This window comes from Mustela nivalis (genome assembly GCF_964662115.1).
Source record: "Mustela nivalis genome assembly, chromosome: 2".
Classification (NCBI taxonomy): Eukaryota; Metazoa; Chordata; class Mammalia; order Carnivora; family Mustelidae; genus Mustela; species Mustela nivalis.
In genome coordinates, this window is record NC_139021.1 from 91,722,208 (window position 1) to 91,744,684 (window position 22,477).

Sequence of the window (22,477 nt, forward strand, 5' to 3'; positions counted from 1 at the left end):
AGCAGGGCTTTTCCAGTTTTAGCTTCCTTGGAGCTATTAGAGAAACTGCTGGGAAAATGAGGTGTTCTGGATCTGCCTCTATACCTCCTGCATAAGAAAAAGAGGAGACCAACAAAAAGAACATACATGAGCATTCCTCAAATCTCATTGGACATCTCTTTGGCTCTTGAGGACATGAGTAGTTGGCTATCTGGGATACCTCACATCCTTAACACCATTTCTTCTCCTTCTCCCAAGATCCCCTTTTTATTTATTGCTCTAGCTGTACCTGACCCATACTTCTCCCTTAAATTCTTGCATGAATTCCACTTCTCCTTTTCCTTGAAAAGCTTCTCCTAAGTTCTCCTAACCAATGCTTGTGACTTTAATTATGTACAATATTGCCTCTCCGGTCAGATCCCTCTGCCTCTCACTCCTTAAAGTCACTGAGGGGCTCTGGGGAGAAGAGAGGGATCTGCAAGATAAGCAAATGTCCATTCTAAGATTTAGATTGGGGTATCAGCTGGTCATGTGGTTATTGCTGCTGTGGACAGGATTAGCTCCAGAAAAAGTGAACCAGGGACACAGATGTGAAGACAACCAGATTCTGAGTGACACGATCTTAACGATGAGTAGTCATGTGAGTCCTTCACTCTAGTTCTCAGTTGTAGGCAAACTGGTTTGTAAAGTTATTCCTTCCTAAACCTTCCCTCCTATAGCCTAGTATGGGGCAAATGACCAGATCACATTTTGAAAAGGTCAGTTCAACCCTGGACTAAACTAAACCTTTTGCATTAGGGCAAGTGTATTTCCCTTGCAATGGCTGTCCTATTACTTGGCAGAGATACTTAATAAATTATTTGTTAGTCTTTGGATAGGGCTCATGATAGACAAATTTATATACATGCTGGATAGAGAATATCTTTTTTTTCCTTTTAATTTTTTTTAAATTTATTTTTTATTTATTTTCAGCATAACAGTATTAATTATTTTTTCACCACACCCAGTGCTCCATGCAATCCGTGCCCTCTATAATACCCACCACCTGGTACCCCAACCTCCCACCCCCCCACCACCACTTCAAACCCCTCAGATTGTTTTTTAGAGTCCATAGTCTCTCATGGTTCATCTCCCCTTCCAATTTTCCCCAACTCCCTTCTCCTCTCTAACTCTCCATGTCCTCCATGCTATTTACTATGCTCCACAAATAAGTGAAACCATATGATAATCGACTCTCTCTGCTTGACTTATTTCACTCAGCATCATCTTTTCCAGTCCCGTCCATGTTGCTACAAAAGTTAGATATTCATCCTTTCTGATGGAGGTATAATACTCCATAGTGTATATGGACTATCTTTGGTAAGTGTAATTTTCTTTCCATCACCTTTCCTTGAAAATAAGCCAAGCAGAGAAAGTCAATTATCATATGGTTTCACTTATTTGTGGAGCATAACAAATAGCATGGAGGACAAGGGGAGATGGAGAGGAGAAGGGAGTTGAGGGAAATTGGAAGGGGAGGTGAACCATGAGAGACTATGGACTCTGAAAAACAATCTGAGGGTTATGAAGGGGTGGGGGGTGGGAGGTTGGGGGATCCAGGCGGTGGATATAGGAGAGGGCACGGATTGCATGGAGCACTGGGTGTGGTGCAAAAATAATGAATACTGTTATGCTGAAAAAGTAAAAAAAATAATTAAAAAAAAAAAGAAAAAGTAAAGCATTTCCAGGGACAGAAAGTTATCTAAGTTTCAGTCTGCTTATGTGACACCCTCAGACAGGAATGGCTCCATCTTGGCCATAGGGTCATGTCAACATGTTAAATATATTTTTGTATCACTATGTTATATTTTAATGTTCTCTATTAAAATAATGATAAACTAGAAAAAAATCAATGTCTAGTTTTGGGTAGGAGGAACCTTGGTTTATGAAATCATTGTAAATTCACTTCAGCTTTCCTGGACTTTGAGGGCGTGACTGTCTGGCTGCCAAATAAATAAGGCTTGTTTTGCCATAACTGTTGTGTCCAGATTCTCAAAACTGTGTTTGCTGGTTTCTGGTGAAATAGTCTCTTACAGTTAATCTCTGGGTTCCTCTTTACCACATCCTTGAAAGGTAAACTTTATTCAACACCAAGCTACCTTCCTACCTCAGGTATACACATATTTACCCTAACAAACACATCTCACATTGTGTTCCTTCCAAGGTAAGAGCTATCTTTTGGCCAAAACAAGTTGCTTCATCCTTATTTTTAGTCTCGTTCACATCTGGAAGTCTCAGATCTGGCTATGTTGGTAATTTCCCCCAGGTATCTCCCACAAAATCCATTCTCAAGCAAACGTAAGGTCTTTAATAAATAACTAGGAAATGCTTGTGAAATGAATCAAGCATTGACTTTCTTCATTTGAATGTGTGCAACAGAAAAAAAGTTATCAAGTATCAAATGCAATGAAGGAGAAAAAAGTCAGTAGATGTCATGTGAAGGACTTAAAAAAATCATTAATGCTTTTCACATGTGTGAGAACTGCTTTACATTGTGAAAAATATGTCATAGGCTAAAAACAAAACAATGCAATTCAAACAGGAGATCAGACTTGCATATGAATTTCGGTAGGGTAAAAGGAAATGCAGCACACAAAAAGAGGCTTAATTATACCATGGAAGCAATAGAACAAATGAATTAGGAACTGGCCAGTGGGGAGGATCCTGTATGAGATATAATTAACAATAGGCCTAAAGGATTCATACTAACACCACACATACTGAAAGCCCTGGGGTTTTATTTGGGAAAACATATAGAAATGTCAACTTTCCATAGATGAGCAAGAAAAACTGATTAAGAAGCTAGATTCTGAGTCATTTTTCATGCATTTACATTTCAATTTTAAAGATAAGTTAGCCTAAAGCAAGCTTCCTCTGACACAGAACCCAAATTAGCTGGGAAGCAAATCATAGCTCTATTTCTTAATTTTAAAGTGGGAAATTAGACTAGGTGTACCTTCAGGTCCTTTCTGGTATTGACATTCTGTGGTTCTTTATTTTTTATTTTTAAAGAAAGTAGGTGTATTTAAATCAGTGAAAGTAACAAGCACTGAGAAGGCAGTTTAAAAATATATACATATAGATGGGGCACCTGGGTGACTCAGTCAGTTACTTGGGCATCCAGGTCTTGATCTCAGCTGAGGTCTTGTTCTCCAGGTCATGAGTTCAGGCCCCATATTGTGCTCCTCCCTGGGTATGGAGCCCACTTAAAAAAAATATATCATTAAGATGAAATTATTTTTAAAGATTTATTTGAGAGAGAGAGAGCATGAACAGGGGTAGAGGGAGAGGGACAATCAGACTCCCTGCTGAGCAGGAAGCCCAATGAGGAGCTCCATCCCAGGACTCTGGGATCATGAACTGAACCAAAGGCAGACACTTGATTGACTGAACCACCCAGAAGCCCCAAAGTGAGTTGTTATTTTTAAAGAGAAACAACACTTAGGTTTTAGTGAAGAATAAAGTGCCCATATTCAAAGCTGATGGTAATGTTTATTTATTTATTTTTTAGAGGTTTTATTTATTTGAGAGAGAGAGCACAAACAGGGACAGGGGCAGGAGGGAAGCAGATTCCCCACTGAGCAGGAAGCCCAATGTGGGACTCAGTCCCAGGACACTGAGATTAAGATCTGAGGCTGAAGGCAAATGCTTAACTGACAGCCACCGAGGTGCCCTGCCAATGTTTATTTTAGTTAAGTTCATTGAAAAGGGTTTATATAGAAATGTAACATCTCATAGTTTAAATGAGGGGTTGAGGTCCTAAATTTTAAAAAGTGGTTTTATCCAGTCCCCCTTTATTTTGTCTCAAGTGCTTGATGGCACATGTGGAGATAGACCAACCAAACTGAGACTGGTAGGAGAACAAAAGAAGCAAAAGTCAGGTTCAGAACTCAAGGAAGTCCTGGGAAATGAGCAGCTTTGTCTACGCATCTTTCTTCATTCTTTTTTTTGCAACCTCAGTGGCTGTGCTACTGGCAAATTAATGCTGTGAATCAACTCCACCCATGCAGCCTAGGTCTTACTGAGCTCCACTACAAGCAGAAGTCTGTGGCTTTGTGCCAGGCCAAGCAGCTCTGTCAGTCATTGTTCTATTTAAGCAGCTCCAGGCCCTGTTCTGTTCTATATATTTGTGACCTGAATGAGGGTATAAAGCATGTAATTAATTCTACAAATCGTGCCCAATCGAGTGGCTACTACTTGATTTATGAAGATGCAAATAAAATATTTTGAAGACTTTGATCATTGAGAAATTATTCTGGATAGCCAGAACGAATTTACCAGTGACAAGTACAAGCCACACTGTTAATACAGATAAAAGATACAGCATGAGCCCAAAATAGCTGTGGGACAGAGGTGGGAAATTGGGAGGTCAACATAGACCCGAAGCTAAGTAGAACCCCAAAGTGCAGTCACCGAGAGGAGAAAAAAGCAACATAGCATTGGGATATATTAAGATTAATATTGGATGGATGGACAAGAAACCCTTGCACAAAAATACTTAGTCACACACAGAGTGGGTTTTCATACTCAGGTTTTGGTTTCTATACTTTTAAGAGTGTGGGGGAAACTGGAGAGGAACCCAAAATGAACAACAAGAAAGTCTTTAAAAAATTCTCATTACAGGAAAAGCTACATGATTTTGAGTTGACACACTGAAGAGTAACTTTAGGAGTATCCACGGAACATAAAAAGGTGTTGGGAGGTTGTTTCCATCTTGTTTTCTCCTCAGGTACTTCAATTTGTAGACAGAGTTTGCCTGTCAGCATCAGCGCAAGAGTGATAAGCAACAAGTGGGCAGGTGACCTCACTTTAACTTCTCCGTAGTTATGGGGTGTGATTCTCCTGCTGCCAGTGAAATTAAGCTGTTGTTTTACCTGTGGCTGAGTGCCTCCTGTCTCATTCTTCCTTTTTAGGGTATGAGGTGCAGGCTTGGCCTTAGGCTCGAGAGCTGGTGTCTCAAGCTGAGATTTTTATAGTCGAGGACTTGGATATTATGGCGTCAAGGAAGTTTCCTGTCTTGTAAGAAGCCTCTCAGGAGACTCGTTTCTCCAGGGAGAGAAGAAATCAGCATCCACACTCTGGTCCTGTGTAAACCTCAATTGTTTGCATTGGGTTTTTATTTATGATGGGCTTGTGTTTTTTTTTTTTTCTCACCCACATCTGGATGCGGCTCTTCCTGCCCATGGCGGCAGTTCTGAACACTGGCTCTCTCGTGTCCTCCCCATCCAGACCAGTCTCGAGGGCCCTTATGGCTAAGGAAGTCCTTAGGGTGAGCTCATTTTAGGGCTTTTTTGTTCCCATTAATGGCTGCCTTTGCAATCTGATGTTCCTCTTGGATTGTCTCTCATGACCTAACTTCTTTAAATTATGATTATATTTCAGCTCATCAGTGTGGCCTTGGGGAAAAGCCTGGCAGCTGTGGAGACCCTGAACTGACTAGACAATATATGCAATTCCATTTAAGCAACCAGTGGCTCTACTAGGTATGAGTTACCCTTATTTCATATAAAAGGCGACTGAGGCTTGAAGAGGTTAAGCAAACTACCTATTTAAATGAATTGCCTTGTTAAAGCAATGTTGTTGTTGTTGTTGTTTTTTAAAACTTCCATCCAACCCTGGCAAAGGGATAGGTGTGAAGAAAGGATAGAGTCTAGAATGTCTTGGTGAAAATTAGTTGTTTATCCATTTTATGTCTTCTACAAGTAAGCATGTTTTATGTGGCAGGCACTGTGGAGGCTCTGGGGATACAGGGTGAACAGAATAGGAAGGGTCCCTGACCTCATGAAGATGATCTGTCAAAAGAGCAAATAACTACAGAAGTATATTTGATGGTAGTTCTGATTGGTATTATTTATTTCTTGTTTTCCTAGGTCTCAATTTCTCATACAGTGGTTGAAAATCGACCAATGATAATTAATAGAATTGTAGAACCCATAATAAATCTGTCCCAGGAAAGGTCTTTCTTATTCTTTTTTTGTTTTTCTTAACACTGTAAGTACCTTTGTTTATTCCAGAGACCAGTGAAAAGTAGAACATGAGGCTGAGTGGGCACCTGGGTAGCTCAGTCAGCTCAGCATCTGCTTTTGACTTGGGCCATGATCCCAGGTTCTGGGATCAAGTCCTGCATCCAGCTCCCTGCTCAATGGGTGCCTGTTTCTCCCTCTTCCTCTCCTTCTGCCTCTGCCAATACTTACTACTTATGCTCTCATTCTCTCTCTATCTCAAATAAATAAAATCTTAAAAAAAAAAATGAACATGAGGCTTGATGACCAGGGTAAAGACAACTAGACCATGTGTGTTGAATCCAAGAATTTTAGGGACTGTGTTGCCACCAAGTAGCTGTGATAATGTGGGAGTCTCTCCTCCTGAGTCTATCCAATAAGGGAGCCCTTGTCTGTCTCTGAGGTGGCTTCCTGCTTTGGGGTGTCTCTGAGTCTCTGATGGGCTGAGATGGGGACTACAGGAAATGAGGCCGAGAGAGGAGCCACTCCCTCATGGTGTGTATTGTGTTTCCTGCAGGAACACCATGCTTAGCCTTTGCCTTAAGAATGCAGAGCTGAAAGAGCAGATGGGAGAAGCAATGTCTGATGGATGGGAGATTGAGGAAGTCAAGGAGAAGGGCCAGGTGGCAATGGAAACTGTGGTAGCCAGAGGGAGTCTGAATGAGAATAGCCTTCAGGCTGAATTCAGAAAGCTGCGGGGAAAACTGAAGAATGCCCACAACATCATCAGCCTCCTCAAAGAACAGCTCATGCTAAACAGCAAGGACGGGAACAGTAAGCTTAGCCCAGAGCTCCTTGCACACCTGGCCCGGGAGATCGACAGAGTGAACACAGAGCTGGTCTGTTCTCCTGAGAAACCCCAATGCCGGAGAGGAGCCCGTGACCATAAGGCCCTGCCCCAGACCCCAGAGTCTTGACCTTGGGGTTGCCTTGCCGTGGATGGCCATCAAGTAAGTGTGGGTTTGGATGAAAATAGAGACCTGTGGAGAAGGCCTGGAGGTAACAGTTTTTTCCTAAAACAGTTCTGCTCTATGGGTCAGAAGGACTGAGGGAAGGGCTTCTTTGCTGCAAAAGCAACGGAAATAGTATTCCTCACACATTCAGCCCTTGGAAAAGCTTTTATAACATTGTCTCACAAACATTACTTGGGTAATTAATTTTTCATAAATAGTGTTTCATTTTCCATATGGCACACTAGGCATTGGGCAGCAGGCAGAAAGACCTGCCCTTAAGTCGGCAGTGTGGTGGGGAAAGATGGCATAAAACAGGTCATTTCAATAGGATGCCATATAGGGATGCTTGGGACTTAAAAAAGCCCTAACAAGTGGTGTGTAATGACATCTCTGTATCACGGCCATTTTCATCACAGCCCATCCTAGGTGTCTGTTCATGGGCCACAGGATTGGGCTGTTGGGATCCTTTGCTGACTATTGATTAAATGGAGACTAGAGAGGATTTGGGCTGGGGGGAGTGGAGGACAAGGCTGCGACAGGAGCATGAGGATAGATGAGAGGTTTCTACCTCTCCTCTCTTTAACCGCTCCAACCTTTACTTAGAGCCCCTCAGTGGACTCTAGTGGCACTGTACTTTGTGCTGAAAATACAGAGATGAATAAAACATTATCCTAGCTCTGCAGGAGCTTGGAGCTGGAAAGCAAGCCACTACCAAAGGGATTGAGGAATGCTGGGATAAACCCATGAATATAGTCCACAGGGGGTCAGAAAGGGACGGGGCCAGGACTGCCCAGGACTGTTACTGCCTTGTCCCTATGCTGGCTCTTTTCACAGGTGAATAACTGGCCCCAGGCCCGAGACCATGGGATTCCATCAGAATTTAGCCTTCCTGGATCCACCAAGCACCTGCACTCCCAGCTGGCCCAGTGCAGACAATGCTACCAGGACTTCCAGGAGAAACTGCTGATATCAGAAGCCACAGTCTTTGCCCAGGCCAACCAGCTGGAGAAATACAGAGTCATGCTTAGTAAGTCTTAGGTTCACCATCACTAAGACATCTGTCTACGTGCTTCTTGTAGACTTCCCTTTTCTTCCCCAACCTCAAAACAAATTTAATCCTGACCAGGGTCCTAGAATTGTGGAAATGGTTATTTAACTTCAGTTTTAGCACCTGGAAGAGAAGAATAAAAAAACAAAGCAAGTTTGCAGTAAGCATATAGGAAAGAAATAGGCTAACATCTAGGTTTGCTGATTTTTGCTATAGTCAGTAAAGTGCTTTACATCCCTCAACATATACTGATAGTTTCTCTCCTCCTCTTGGTACCAAATCACATTCTTCAAAAATATACCATCAATGTTGGTTTAGAATCCATGCTTTCTCCTAGAACCTCCTATGGTGATTGAAATGCTTATGGAGCACATGAGATGTGTCTAATTCAGCTTCAGAATTTTGTTTACTTTTAATTAATTTTTTAACTTGTTTTCAGTGTAACAGTATTCATTGTTTTTTTTCACCACACCCAGTGCTCCATGCAATCTGTGCCCTTCCCTATACCCACCACCTGGTTCCCCAACCTCCCACCCCCACCCCTTCAAAACCCTCAGGTTGTTTTTCAGGGTCCATAGTCTCTCACGGTTCACCTCCCTTTCCAATTTCCCTCAACTCCCTTCTCCTCTCCATCACCCCATGTCCTCCATGCTATTTGTTATGCTCCACAAATAAGTGAAATCATATGATAATTGACTCTCTCTGCTTGACTTATTTCACTCAGCATAATCTCTTCCAGTTCCGTCCATGTTGATACAAAAGTTGGGTATTCATCCTTTCTGATGGAGGCATAATACTCCATAGTGTATATGTACCACATCTTCCTTATCCATTCATCTGTTGAAGGGCATCTTTCCACAGTTTGGTGACCGTGGCCATTGCTGCTATGAACATTGGGGTACAGATGGCTCTTGTTTTCACTACATCTGTATCTTTGGGGTAAATACCCAGTAGTGCAACTGCAGGGTCATAGGGAAGCTCTATTTTTAATTTCTTAAGGAATCTACACACTGTTTTCCAACGTGGCTGCACCAACTTGCATTCCCACCAACAGTGTAAGAGGGTTCCCCTTTTTCCACACCCTCTCCAACACACATTATTTACTGTTTTGTTAATTTTGGCCATTCTGACTGGTGTAAGGTGGTATCTCAATGTGATTTTGATTTGAATCTCCCTGATGGCTAGTGATGATGAACATTTTTCCATGTGTCTCTTAGCCATTTGCATGTCTTCATTGGAGAAGTGTCTGTTCATGTCTTCTGCCCATTTTTTGATATGATTATCTGTTTTGTGTGTGTTGAGTTTGAGGAGTTCATTATAGATCCTGGATATCAACCTTTTGTCTGTACTGTCATTTGCGAATATCTTCTCCCATTCCGTGGGTTGCCTCATTGTTTTGTTGACTGTTTCCTTTGCTGTGCAGAAGATTTTGATGCTGATTAAGTCCCCAAAATTCATTTTCACTTTTATTTCCTTTGCCTTTGGAGACATATCTTGAAAGATGTTGCTGTGGCTGATATAAAAGAGGCTACTTCCTATGTTCTCCTCTAGGATTCTGATGGATTCCTGCACACATTGAGGTCTTTTGTCCATCTTGAGTTTACCTTTGTGTACAGTGTAAGAGAATGGTCGAATTTCATTCTTCTACATATAGCTGTCCAATTTTCCCAGCACCATTTATTGAAGAGTCTGTCTTTTTTCCACTGGATATTTTTTCCTGCTTTGTCGAAGATTATTTGCTCGTAGAGTTGAGGGTCCATATCTGAGCTCTCTACTCTGTTCTACTGGTCTATGTGTCTGTTTTTATGCCAGTGCCATGCTGTCCTGGTGATCACAACTTTGTAGTAAAACTTGAAATTAGGCAATGTGATGCCCCGGTTTTGTTTTTCTTTTTCAACATTTCCTTAGCAAATTTGGCATCTTTTCTGATTCCATACAAATTTTAGGATTATTTGCTCCAGCTCTTTGAAAAATGCTGGTGGAATTTTAATTGGAATGGCATTGAAATTATAGATTGCTCTAGGCAGTATAGACATTTTTGCAATGTTTATTTTTCTGATCCATGAGCATGGTATAGTCTTCCATCTTTTTGTGTTTTCTTTGATTTCTTTCATGTGAGTTCTGTAGTTCCTTGAGTACACACCCTTTACCTCTTTGGTTAGGTTTATTCCCAGATATGGCTCTTGGTGCTATAGTAGATGGAATCAATTCTCTAATTTCCCTTTCTGTATTTTCATTGTTAGCATATAAGAAAGCAACTGATTTCTGTACATTGACTTTGTATTCTACGACATGACTGCTATATTAGTTCTAGTAGTTTAGGGATGGAGTCTTTTGGGTTTTACATATAAAGTATCCTGTCATCTGTGAGGAGAGAGAGTTTTACTTCTTCCTTGCCAATTTGAATACCTTTTATTTCTCTTTGTTGTCTGATTGCTGTTGCGAGGACTTCTAATACTATGTTGAACAAGAATGGTGAGAGTGGGCATCCTTGTCATGTTCCTGATCTCAATGGTAAGGCTGTGAGCCCCATGGAGGATGATATTTGCTGTGGGCTAGTAGCTATCTTATAGAACTGTATGGATCTCGATGTTTTAGGACTCTAAATTAGTTCAGCCCCATTCACATATTTACTGAGCCTCTGTGAATAAAGCACTTGCTAGTTTCATGGGGGTTTCTAGGGATGTTAATATATATAATACCTAATATAAAGATATCTGGTCCCCACAAAGCCTCAGGTGTTGTAGGTGAGATCACCAGTGGCACACAGAGCTCATTCTGGTGGAAGGAAGTCCTGCCTGGAGTGAGTGGTCTCTTCTCCCACTTGGGTTCAAAGAAGCACCCATTCCACTTTGGCTGTTAACTCCCTGTCCCCTGAGAGCTAGGGCACATGCCCCTGAGCTTGAGGGGTATGTGGGACATTCCAAGAGAACTCTGTGACACCCTCTGTCTCTTCCTGGGCAGGTGAATCCTTGGTGAAGCAGGACAGCAAGCAGGTGCAGGTGGACCTCCAGGATCTGGGCTATGAGACCTGCGGCCGAAGTGAGAATGAATCTCAGTGGGAGGAGAGCACCAGTCATGGTAGGAACACAAGGGCAAGTCTCACCTGACCTCCCTGGAGTCGGCCTTCCCATCCGGAAGCTACTGGCCAGTCCCACACCTAATGAGGAGTAGGGCCCAGGGATATGGTAGATGGAAGGGTACCCAGAACCAGTGAGGCAAAGGAAGTTTGGCAGAGAACTCTTGTCCAACATGAGGCTGAGTGTGAGTGGGAATGTCTCTAATTAGTTTCCAACATATTGCTGTTGATTAAAAGAAGGAAAGTTCTGTTCAACTGGTGATCATCTAAGGCTTAATTTTTAATGAAGAGACCAGATGAGCTTGTGGAGATATGTAAACCCTAAGCTAAAAAAATCTGTTTTTCCATCCTAGAAGGACTTTGACTGTAGGTACACCCACAAAACTGAAATTGAGAATAGAAAAAACACTCAGGGCAGTGGAAGGTGACTGTGCCTAGTTCCTGACCTGCAGGGCTGTTGAGTGGGTGGTAATACCATGTCTGAATGCTGGTAAAGCATGGGGCTGAATAAAGTACCGCCTCAACCTTCACTCTAGTGATTCCTATCCCCGGCACCAGAGCTGCCTCCAAGCCTCAGCAGTATGTGTAGCTTTATGCAGGAAAATGTCTTTGTCTTTTCTCAGAGAGTGAGGAACACGACAGCTTTGGGGGGAAACAGCCCTGATGGAGGGGAGCCTGGGCTTCTCAGTGGCTAGCTCCCCAGGGAAGAAGCCCTTGGAGAGCTCTCAAGGGAAGCAGGAGGAGTTCCATGCATATGGAAAGTTGGAAAACATCTCTCTCCTGCAGAAGGACATCAGAGACCTGAAGGCCCAGCTGCAGAATGCCAACAAGATCATCCAGAACCTCAAGAGCCAGGTCCAGTCTCTCTCAGTTACAAGTGATTATTCATCTAGTTTGGAGAGACCACGAAGGCTGAAGGCCATTGACACCCTTGAGGGATCTTCACCTCACAGTGTCACTGATGAAGATGAGAGGTAGCTATCTGATGACACTAGGGCTTTCTACCCCTCTGGGCTTCAGGCTAAAAAGGATCTGGAGAGTCTGATCCAGAGAGTGTCCCAGCTAGAGGTCCAGCTCCCAAAAACTGGAGTAGAAGGGAAGCTGGCAGAGGAACTGAGATCAACCTCCTGGCCTGGGTAAGGGGGACAATCTTTGGATCCTGATAGGATTGAAAATGTCTAAGTTTGTGTTGGAGGTGGAGTAGCCCAGACAGGTAGAAGAGAGAACCCAATAAGGTGATCTGAAGAGTGCCTACTTCCATGCTAGGCCTAGATCCAAAGAAAGGTCCATAGGCCCTGCTTGGGAGACACCAGGTCTCTGGGATTTCCTCTCAGGAATCTATTAGTAAAGCAACTGGATATGTGGTGTAGTAGGAAGGCTAGAGTTAGATTGCCTGGGTCTGAATCCTAGCTCTGGCACTTTCTAGCTGTTCAACTTACTTAGACTTTCTGGGCTCTTTCCTTACCTATTAAATGAAGAAAGTAAGAGAACCTATCTCAACAGGTGGTTACTGGGTTTAAATGAATTAGTACAAGTGATCAAAATTGCCTAACATATATTAAGCTCTCAGTATGACTTTGTGTTGGAATACAATACTTTGTGTTGGAAGACACTGGGTATCTGTCCTTGTTATCTGCACTGAGTATCAAACCATGCAAAAGCTTAGTGGCCTCAAACAGTAATTTATGTGGATTTACAGGGCTCAGCAAGGTGGCTGTTGCTTGGGTGTCTCTCCTGGGGCAGCCATCCAATGGCTTCAAGTGTCTGGTGATATGATGCTTCTTGCCTTCTCTCTCCCCCCCTTGTCTCCTTGTTTTCCAGGGCCTTTCTTCTTGGGGTGGGCCTCTCAAGTGGTCTTAGGTTGTTCTATTTCTGCATGGTGGCTGGCTTCCAACAGAGCAAAAGTAGAAGTTGCCGGGACATTTCAGAGCTACTCCTGGACTTAGCACAGTGTCGCTTCCTTTATTACCTCAGTCACAGTACTCACAGAGCTTGCCCAGATTTAAGGAGGTGGAGAACAGCCTCTACCTGCCAGTGAGAGAAGGAGCAAAGGCACATTGGCAAAACAACATGTGGAAAAGGAATGTAATGGCTATCTTGGCAAAACAGTCTGCTGTAATAGAGATGATCTTCCATGATCATCATGAAGGCATGAAAGATCTTATCTAGGCTTAGAATTAAGTGATTCCTTTCCCACCCAAGTTTATATATTTATATATTTATTTTACATAATGTCTCCACTCAACTTGGGGCTTGAACCCCATCATCAAGAGTCGTGAGCTCTTCTTACTGAGCCAGCCAGCCAGGTATCCCAGGATTAAGTGATTCTAGTCACTGAACTTAATTTTATTTATTGTGTCTTTTGAATATCTACTCAGCAAATATGTTTAGTGTTTCTTGAGTATCAGCTATGAATCTACACTCTACTAGTTTCATGGGAAATGTAAAATTGGGCAACATATTTACCTCCACAGGACCTAAAATTCTCCTGGACATAAGGCTAACATGCACAAAACATTGTAAGAACCACTAAATTGCTAAACTGACATCATGTATCAGAGCGGGATTTACTCTTATATACTTCGGTTTTTGTGCCAGAATTCAGCCTGGGGAGCTCCTTTGAAATGTTCTCACAGAAATCTCTACTGAAGGCCCATAATTTCACATTCACTCCTTTTCATTCTTACTTTCTCCTCTTCTCTCCTGTATTAGGAAATATGATTCCCTGATTCAGGATCAGGCCTGAGAGCTGTCATACTTATGCCAGAAGATACAAGAAGGGAGAGACAGGTGTTACCTTCTTACCCAGCATGCGAAAGAGACAGTAAAATCTTTTGAGGACCTTATTATGAGCAATGACATTGACTACTACCTGGGGCAGAACTTTTGAGAGCAACTTGCCCAAGGAAGCCAGCTGACAGAGAGGCTTGCCAGCAAACTCAGCCCTAGTAAGTTTATCACAGGGCTTTGGCACACACTCGGTCACTCCCATAGCCCCAGGCCCAGGTGGCCACCATACCTCCACCACAGTCTTTTTTTAAATTTATTTTTTCTTTATTTTCAGCACAATAGTATTCATTATTTTTGCACCACACCCAGTGCTCCATGCAATCCATGCCCTCTCTAATACCCACCACTGGTACCCCAACCTCCCACCCCCCGCCCCTTCAAAACCCTCAGATTGTTTTTCAGAGTCCATAGTCTCTCATGGTTCACCTCCCCTTCCAATTTCCCCCAACTCCCTTCTTCTCTCTAACTCCCTATACCCAGGTCATATTCCATTTCATTTCCTGGGACCATTACAGTATCAAGACTGGCTTGTGGGGAACACTGAGGAGAAACACAGGATTCGGAGTTCATGATTGCAATGGCAGAAACTGGAGCATTCATGGCAAGTGACCTTTAGGGAAGCAGGCTGTGTCTATCCAGTGCTAAGGTGGAGAAAGGGAGAAGAGATTGGAGGATGTCATCATAGTGAAAAGAGCCTGACTTGAGAATTGCAAGACCCCATTGGTGGCCTGTATGCTGCCATTAATTTGCTTTGGGCAATGGTTTAGCCTTTCAATGTCTCTTTGTTTATCACATAAATATAATTCCAGTATAGTTAAGGCACGCTGCCCTTTGGATGTGGTTTGGGCACTGAATGTCATAGTACAAGAGCTAAGAATACGGGTTATTATTGGAGTTCTTTACTTAGAAGACATTTCCTGAGAGTACCAAGAGATAGCAGGATCAGTCTTGGGGACCAACCATCCCACACACTGGTGGCAGGTGCAGAGGTGGGACAGGAGAGAGCGAGAGTGGGCTCTCCACGAATGCTATGATGGGACACAGAGCATGCATCTGAGAGTGAGTCTGTTGCAGGCTTAGAAGGTGGAATATTCCAGAGAGAAGTTGAGCAAGTGTGCTTAAAACTTCTTTGCATTGATTTATGGTAGAGGATGTCCTGAGATTGATCATGAAGTCAGGGGAGGTCTGCCTGGTGAGTTCAAGAGAGCCCACAGCCCCTCTGAGGCTACAATCTGCACCCTTCCCAAGTAATTCTCCTACATGTCTTGGACACACACAGAGGAATCACCATTCTGTACCCAAAGATGCTCTTGCATTTATAATTTAGGAAGTGGGACCTATTTAATTTCTTACCATGTTTTTCTAAATTTAGCTTACAGAGGATCATAAAAGTGAGAAAGATCAAGCTGGACTTGAACCGCTGGCCCTCAGGTAATTTGAAATAGGATCTGGTAAAGGAATCAGGAACAAGGTCCAAGGGGTCCAGATGACTGTAACTTTACAAATTGGGGCAGGGAAATGCTGATTATAACATATTCATTTATTCATGAGACACTTTAGCCTCTCTTTTGCTATAATTCTGTTGATTTCTATTGTGTAATTATGCTCCTGGCTTGGAGCATAACTCAGTCTGACCCAACAGTAAAGTAACCAGGTTCCAGGGGTCCTTGGTACCCCCACGGCTCTCCTCTGCTTTCTTCCTGGGCATTTAAACATGAGGCTGTGCTGCTGAGTTGACTTAGGCTAATATTGGCAATATTAGTTAATAAAGTTGCCATATTGGCAACTCATTTGGTAGTAGTCCAGTTCCTCTGGGGGGAAAAAGAATTAGAGAATAATAATGTAGTTTTTTCAGAGTGGTGGGGGAAAGGCCTGGGTGTTTCAATCTCCTGAAAGGCTAAGATCTCTTAGGAAACAGTTTTCAATGAGTCACTGCAGATAATCTTACCATGTACAGTAAAATATGGGCTCAAAATCTGTAGCTGTAGCCTGAACACATACCTGGGCTGTACCTCAATCATCCACATGTTTCCATGCATCCTGCTCTCGGTTGTCAAGGGCAATGCCAGACTGCTATGTGTTTGTCACCACTTACCTTCAGTTACTTGGAGACTGGTAACCAGCAGTTCTTGGGGCCAAACTTGGAGCAGCTGTGCCTTACAGGGCTGGCTGAGTCTGTGCTAGTTTCTGGTGTCTTCTGTGGCCAGTGCTCTGGGTGGTGATTGGCCCTCTTCTTGCCACTGCACCAACCTACTCTCCACCCCTAAGCAGTGATAGGTTATTCTGGTGGTTCGTTTTTTTTTTTTTTTAATTTACTTTTTATTTATTTTCAGCATAACAGTATTCATTATTTTTGCAGCACACCCCAGTGCTCCATGCAATCCATGCCCTCTATAATACCCACCACCTGGTACCCCAACCTCCCACCCCACGCCCCTTCAAAACCCTCAGATTGTTTTTCAGAGTCCATAGTCTTTCATGGTTCTCCTACCTTTCCAATTTTCCCCAACTCCCTACTCCTCTCTAACTCCCCATGTCCTCCATGCTATTTGTTATGCTTCACAAATAAGTGAATCATAGGATGATTGACTCTCTCTGCTTGACTTATTTCACTCAGCATAATCTCTTCCAGTCTCATCCATGTTGCTACAAAAGTTGGGTATTCATCCTTTCTGATAGAGGCATAATACTCCATAGTGTATATGTTCCACATCTTCCTTATCCATTCTTCTGTTGAAGGGCATCTTGGTTCTTTCCACAGTTTGGTGATCGTGGCCATTGCTGCTATAAACATTGGGGTACAAATAGCCCTTGTTTTCACTACATCTGTATCTTTGGGGTAAATACCCAGAAGTGCAATGGCCCAGTCATAGGGAAGTTCTATTTTTAATTTCTTGAGGAATCTCCACACTGTTCTCCAAAGAGGCTGCACCAACTTGCATTCCCACCAGCAGTGTAAGAGGGTTCCCCTTTCTCCACATCCCCTCCAACACATGTTGTTTCCTGTCTTGTTAATTTTGGCCACTCTAACTGGTGTAAGGTGATATCTCAATGTGGTTTTGATTTGAATCTCCCTGATGGCTAGTGGTAATGAACATTTTTTCATGTGTCTGATAGCCATTTGTATGTCTTTATTGGAGAAGTGTCTGTTCATATCTTCTGCCCATTTTTTGATATGATTGTTTTGTGTGTGTTGAGTTTGAGGAGTTCATTATAGATCCTGGATATCAACCTTTTGTCTGTACTGGCATTTGAAAATATCTTCTCCCATTCCATGGGTTGCCTCTTTGTTTTCTTGACTGTTTCCTTTGCTGTGCAGAAGCTTTTGATTTTGATGAAGTCCCAAAAGTTTATTTTCACTTTTGTTTCCTTTGCCTTTGGAGACATATCTTTAAAGAAGTTGCTGTGGCTGATATTGAAGAGATTACTGCCTATGTTCTCCTCTAGGATTCTGATGGATTCCTGTCTCACGTTGAGGTCTTTTATCCATTTTGAGTTTATCTTTAGGTACGGTGTAAAAGAATGGTAAAGTTTCATTCTACATATTTCCCAGCACTATTTATTGAAGAGACTGTCTTTTTTCCACTGTATATTTTTTCCTGCTATGTTGAAGATTATTTGCCCATAGACTTGAGGGTCCATATCTGGGCTCTCTACTCTGTTCCACTGGTCTGTGTGTTTGTTTTTATGCCAGCACCATGCTGTCTCGGTGATCACAGCTTTTAGTAAAGCTTGAAATCAGGTAGCATGATGCCCCCAGTTTTATTTTTGTTTTTCAACATTTCCTTAGTGATTCGGGGTCTCTTCTGGTTCCATACAAATTTTTGGATTATTTGCTCCAGCTCTTTGAAGAATACCAGTGGAATTTTGATCAGAATGGCATTAAAAGTATATATTGCTCTAGGCATTATAGACATTTTAACAATGTTTATTCTTCTGATCCACGAGCATGGAATGGTCTTCCATCTTTTTGTGTCTTCTTCAATTTCTTTCATGAGTGTTCTGTAGTTCATCGAATACAGATCCTTTACCTCTTTGGTTAGGTTTGTTCCCAGGTATTTTATGGTTCTTGGTGCTATAGTAAATGGAATCAATTCTCTAATTTCCTTTTCTGTATTTTCATTGTTAGTGTATAAGAAAGCCACTGGTTTCTGTACATTGACTCTGTAGAACGTATCAATGAAACTAGAAGCCATTTTTTTTTGTGTACACATTTAGTTTTATTGTAACAAAGCAACTTGTACACTTTTAACGTTTAAAACTGAGCATCATCTTTCCTTTCCAGTGAAACAAAAAGAAAATTTTAAAAATAAACAGGAACAAAATTACAATAGAGAATGTCAATTCCAAATAAGATCCTACAAGTTCTGCTGATTCTCCCATCGAGTGGCAGGGCTCAAGTCATCATTAGGAGAGAGTTTTATTTTAAAAGTGTCATCTTAAACTGCAAGGATGTCCATTAAACATCACAATTAAACATGCCAAAGGAGAAGCCATGTGGTCAAAATGCCCACTTAACCCACCCAAACATCTCAAACCCACCCTTTGCTGACCTTCTATAACCCCATTTTTTTAAGTTTTTTTTTTCTTTTTTTTAAACAAGAGAAAGTAGACAGGTACATGTTGGTAAATGCTAACTGTCCATATTCACATAGAGACACAGTGTAATCTCTGAGCCCAATATACAGAGAAAGGAGGAAAAAAGCTAGAATTCTATGCACTACTACACAGGGGCCTAGCACCCTCCAGCTTCCAGCAGAGCTAAGGGAGCAGAAGGTTTTTCTTTTTTCCCACAGAGCACGGTGGTGTTGATTCCATAAAGTTTTTGTTTTTGTTGAGACAGGAAGGGACAAAAATGAATTTGGAACAAAAAGGGGTAGATATTCTTTTCCCACTGTATTCTGCTCAAGGTATTTCTCCCCAAAATAAGCTGAGAACCATGGTATAAAGGGAGAGAAAAAGGAGACTTCAAAAAACAGGGCGAATGAGCACAAGAGGCGAAAAGAAAAAGAAAAAGGAAAAAAAAAAAAAAGACGGCAACTTGCTCCCAGGGACTGAAGAAAATTAAAAAAGGAAGGTTGGAATCCATCAGTATTCCATTAGTCATCTTCCCCTTCATCCTCCTCTCCTTCCTCCCCCTCATCATCATCTTCATCTTCTTCACCTTCATCCTCATCTCCTTCTTCATCAATATCTTCCAATCCTTCTTCATCATCATCATCATCCTCTTCTCCTTCCCCTTCTTCATCATCCATATCAGGAACCAAGTAGTACTGTAATGGATTTGGCCAAATATCATCTTTGATGACTTCTCCTACCTCATCTGCACCTGCATCAGAATGGTCAGTAAACCAGGTGAAGAAGCTCTCTGGTTCCTCATGCTGTCTCTTTCTGCTGGCTTTATTCTGTGTTTGACTTGAACGTTTCATCAAATCCTTTCCAGATTTCCATTTGATTTCAGTGGACTTTGAAGATGGATCACCACTCTCATTCAGATGAAATTCTTTGGAGAGAACTTTATTTTCGAAGTAAGGGTTTTCATCAAAATAAAAATCTATTCTGTAACCTGATTTAATATCTTCAAATTCTGTCACTTCAACTCTTGTCAAATAATGCAGTGCCTCTTCATCCTCCTCCCCAAGCAGTGCAGACACTTCTGGATGGTTGACAAATGTTGTTACCCCAAAATTGGGGATTTTGGCGATCAATTCCGACCTCTTCTGAAAAAATGGTTGGTGGAGTTTGTTATATTTCTGTTCTACTTTCAAAATCTCCTCACTGGCTTGTTCATTAAGTCTGTCTATTTCATTTTGTACTTCATCAATATGTTCAATTGCTTCTTGCTGTTCTTTTTCTCCTCTATGCAAGTGCTGGGATGTTGACGTCTGCCCTGGCTTGGGGGCAGGGGGCTGTCTCGGTTTCTTCATTTGAGGTGGGAGCGAAGACTGGCGTTTGGGGGCCATGCTACGAGGAAACTCCAGGAAACCTGGAGAGAGGCACGTCTAGAAGCTCTGATTGCTAGAAGCCATTTTTTTAAAGAATCAATAAGATCAATAAATCATTGTCCACACTAATCCAAAAGAAAAGAGAGAAATCCCAAATTCATAAAATTATGAATGAAAAGGGAGAGATCACAACTAACACCAAGGAAGTAGAAACAATCATCAGAAGCTATTATCAACAGTTATATGCCAATAAGCTAAGCAACCTAGATGAAATGGATGCATTCTTGAAAAACTATAAACTCCCACAACTGAACCAGGAAGAAACTGACAACCAGAATAGATCGGTATCTAGTAACGAGATTGAAGCTCTGATCAACAACCTCCCAAAAAACAAGAGCCCAGGACCTGAAGGATTCCCTGGGGAATTCTACCAAACTTTCAAAGAAGAAATAACACCTATTCTCCTGAAGCTGTTTCAAAAAATTGAAGCAGAAACAAAACTTCCAGACTCTTTCTATGAATCCAGCATTACCCTGATCCCCAAACCAGGCAAAGACCCTACCAAAAAGAAGAATTTCAGACCAATATCACTGATGAATATGGATGCTAAGATTCTCAACAAGATCCTAGCTAGCAAGATCCAACAGCACATTAAAAAGATTATCCACCATGACCAGGTGGGATTCATCTCTGGGCTACAAGGATGGTTCAACATTCACAAATCAATCAATGTGATAGAAGAAATTAATAAGAGAAGAGAGAAGAACCACATGGTCCTCTCAATTGATGCAGATAAAGCATTTGACAAAATCCGGCATCCGTTTCTGATTAAAACGCTTCAAAGTATAGGGATAGAGGGAACATTCGTCAACTTCATCAAATCTATCTATGAAAGACCCATAGCAAATATCATCCTCAATGGGAAAAAGCTTGCAGCCTTCCCGTTGAGATCAGGAACACAACAAGGATGCCCACTCTCATCACTCTTGTTCAACATAGTATTAAAAGTCCTAGCAACAGCAATCAGACAACAAAGAGAAATAAAAGGTATCCAAATTGGCAATGAAGAAGTCAAACTTTCTCTCTTCACAGATGACATGATTCTTTATATGGAAAACCCCAAAGACTCCACCCTCAAACTACTAGAACTCATACAGCAATTGAGCAACGTGGCAGGATAGAAAGTCAATGTATTTTGGTGGTTCTTCACAGGAATGGTTCCCTTGACTTAGGTGTTTTTTCCTATGTGCCTTGGTCAGGACAAGTTGGGCCGGTGTCCTTGGCTTCACCTATTGTCTCCTTCCATCCCACTAGGCTCAGCAGAGAACTGCCAGAGAAGGAGAAAGTGATCGAGGTCCTGCAGGCCAAGCTGAATGCCCGGTCCATTACTCCCTCCAGCAGCCACACCTTGTCGGACTCCCAGCGTGCTCCCAGCAGCTCCTCCTTCCTGTCTGATGAGCTGGAAGCCTGCTCTGACATGGATGTAGCCAGGATGTACACACACTACATAGAGAAGAAGGCACTGCCTGGTCATTCAGGTAACCTGTTTCTCTAGCCTGGCCTTGTAGATCCTCCCTGGTTTGTGTCAGGCTGAACGTGGCCCTGGACCAAGCACCAAGTACAGGGCTCCAATGCCTCAGGATATTTGTACTGCCCCTGACTCCAGGGGGTGTTGTGGGGTCTCCACTGGATTTGCAAGCTGGTAGACCCAAGGGGAAGCACAGTGGGAAGGGCGAGAACATCCATACAGGCTCTTCCCCATTGTCTCATGAGCATAGACTGTCTGTCTGACTTCCTTCTTCAAATGGGACATTATCTCCCTCCTGCAGAGGTCTTGCTCACTGCATGTCCTGAGCTAGTGTCCCCTGGGTATCTGTCAGGAATCATGGATGCTGTTGCTCCCATCTGGTACTTTTGGAAATGCCATTTTTACAGTTTTTGGGTCTGGGCCCCACTCTCACCTCTCAGGTGCTTTGCCTCCCTCAAGAAGCTAACTGCAAATAAGGAAATGAACATGACTCACAGTGTTTGTTCTTGGTGCTTTCCCAGAAAGCCAGGCCCTGCCCTGGTACCCCTCTCTCAATAGAAGGCCAGTTCTTTGTCGACCACTGAACATTTTCTTACATTCATGGGTTTTGTAGATTCCACCATCATTCAAGTCATTCCACTGTACTGTCTTCTAAGCCATCAGCAACCAGTGAGCCTCGGGGGGTTAAAGCCAAACCCAGCAGCAACCCCATCAGCTTGCCAGCTCCCCAGAGCCACCCCCCACCCCCGAGAAGGCCAGCCAGGCCCATCCAGGTATGCGACAGCCAAAACAGCAGGAGCTCTGTCTCCTTTCTCTCAGCAGCCTGTTTGACTTTTCTTCAGGGATGAATGTTTCCACTGTCAGAGGCTTCTAGGTATCAAATCCTAGATGAAATCAAGAGGCCTTCCTTGTCCACCAATTGTGTCTGCATTTTCTTGGTTCTAAATATTTTAGGCAAATCAGAGATCTGCAGTAGACTTTGATCAGAATACCAATTTTTACCAGTAGTCAGCAAATCGCTTTTAAGTAAACATTTTCATTTCTTTCACTTCACTCTGGGGAGCCAAGAGGCAAAATGTCTCTCCTATGATTATAGTCACCACAGAACAAAAAG

At 42.5% G+C, this 22,477-nt stretch overlaps 2 pseudogenes across 2 annotated transcripts in view; one reads left to right on the forward strand and one right to left on the reverse strand.

The window, feature by feature from the left end:
- LOC309859311 (myomegalin-like) overlaps positions 1-22,477 on the forward strand; it is a 66,640-nt pseudogene that overhangs the window by 19,076 nt on the left and 25,087 nt on the right. The window contains exons 3-11 of the transcript XR_014316658.1: positions 4,932-4,939; positions 6,538-6,970; positions 7,808-8,000; positions 10,986-11,102; positions 11,724-12,236; positions 13,813-14,048; positions 15,270-15,321; positions 21,150-21,373; positions 21,977-22,136. The product of XR_014316658.1 is annotated as a myomegalin-like (transcript). The remainder of the gene's footprint in view (positions 1-4,931; positions 4,940-6,537; positions 6,971-7,807; positions 8,001-10,985; positions 11,103-11,723; positions 12,237-13,812; positions 14,049-15,269; positions 15,322-21,149; positions 21,374-21,976; positions 22,137-22,477) is intronic.
- LOC309858942 (protein SET pseudogene) lies at positions 18,086-19,853 on the reverse strand (annotated as a pseudogene). Its single transcript has one exon. The product of its transcript is annotated as a protein SET pseudogene (transcript).